General features: G+C 43.1%; 1 non-coding gene across 1 annotated transcript; it reads right to left on the reverse strand.

Moving 5' to 3' along the window:
• Nucleotides 1-1,476: 1,476 nt before the first annotated feature.
• Nucleotides 1,477-1,549, reverse strand: TRNAM-CAU (transfer RNA methionine (anticodon CAU)). Its single transcript has one exon. It is a non-coding gene; the product is annotated as a tRNA-Met (tRNA).
• Between the last annotated feature and the right edge of the window lie 201 nt (nt 1,550-1,750).

Below are 1,750 nucleotides of genomic sequence, written 5' to 3' on the forward strand. Positions count from 1 at the left end.
TCATATGGATACTTAGTCGTCAGTGAAACATAAAGAATACATCACCAAATTAGGCTTGATACATCTACAGCAAATACCAATTCAAAGCAATATGTCGTAATTACACTCAAAGTGTTGAAGGTACAGTCAAGTGAACCAGTGAGGGATGCATTTCGTGTATAATTGTTAAATGTCCGGTCAAGAAGAATTCAAATTTACTGCCGAGTTTCTTTCAGTTGCCATGGCATATTCTCATCTGTTTTATGGCAGCATTTTTTTACTATTTTATTAACATTTTTCAAGAATATGTTTTGTTCTATCAAATTAATTTATCGTTTTATTTCAAGAGTAGAATTAATTAACCTCAACTTTAATGGGGAAACCGAACGCCAATCTCGTTTTCCCAGAACTTATATGGTATGTTGTCAAAAGTAAGCTTATTACCCGACACCCTAGAGATGTTTAAGAATCTCATTCTCTTATTGTTGCACTGAGTTGGTGTATGATAGCAGGAAATGAGAGTGTGAAATCCGGTGGCGACACATAACCTACTCCTGTCGATTAGCACCAAGTGGTCTGCTCAAGGGTTTACGTCTCTATCTGACGGCCGATTCACTACGAACAGCGTCATATTATTATTATCACTTGTAACGTCAAGTTAGTAGTGAGCTGAAACGTAGTGTTAAGCACTGGGAGTACTGAAGTTGTGTGTGATGATACTGGATTTACGATGTTAAACTAGTAGTCTTTCTTCTTTCTTTCCTAATCTGTTATCCCTAGAGGGCTTGTGTTTCCCTCGGATTCAGCGAGGGATCCCACGTCTACCGCCTCAAGGACAGTGTCCTGTAGTGGGAGAATACAACTGGGGAGGAGGTCCAGTACCTCACCCAGGCGGTCTCACCAGCTATGCTGAACTGGGGTCTTATGGAGGATGGGGAGATTGGAAGGGATAGACAAGGAAGAGGGATGGAAGCGGCCGTGGCCTTAGGTTAGGTACCATTCCGGAAATTGCCTGGGAAACCACGGAAAACAACTTCCAGGATGGCTGAGGTGGGAATCGAACCCACCTCTATTCAGTTGACTTCTCAAGGCTAAGTGGACCTCGTTCCAGCCCTCGCACCACTTTTCAAATTTCGTGGCAGAGCCTGGATTCGAACACGGGCCTCCGGGATGGCACCTAATCACACTAACCACTACACCACAGAGGCGGGCTATGGTTACTTAACAATCAAATCAACCAAATCAATCACTACTGATCTGCATTTAGGGTATCTGGGAGGTAGTGAGTTCGAACCGCACTGTCGGCAGTCCGGAAGGTGGTTTTACGTAGTTTTCCATTTTCACACCAGGCAAATACTGGGGCTGTACCTTAATTAATAGTACGGCCACTTCCTTCCCACTCTTAGCCCTTTCTTGTACCACCGTCGCCAGCGTCCGTGTCAGTGCGATGTAAATCAAATCGAAAACTAAATACAATGCGATTAAGACAAAACATCATGCCCCGGGTGAGGATCGAACTCACGACCTTAAGATTATGAGACTTACGCGCTGCCTACTGCGCTACCGGGGCGTTGGGTTAAGACTGCACAATTACGAGATTAAAGCAGTTGTAGCAGAATGCGAGATTAGATTATAATTGATCTCTCATTTCAGAGCTTTAAAATGGAAGAGATATGTAGCTAGAGGGACGTAAAAACAATAACACTATATTTTTTTTTATTAGTAACGAATACTGTCCGCCTCTGTGGTGTAGTGGTTAGTGTGATTAGCT

This window comes from Anabrus simplex, chromosome 4, assembly GCF_040414725.1.
Source record: "Anabrus simplex isolate iqAnaSimp1 chromosome 4, ASM4041472v1, whole genome shotgun sequence".
Classification (NCBI taxonomy): Eukaryota; Metazoa; Arthropoda; class Insecta; order Orthoptera; family Tettigoniidae; genus Anabrus; species Anabrus simplex.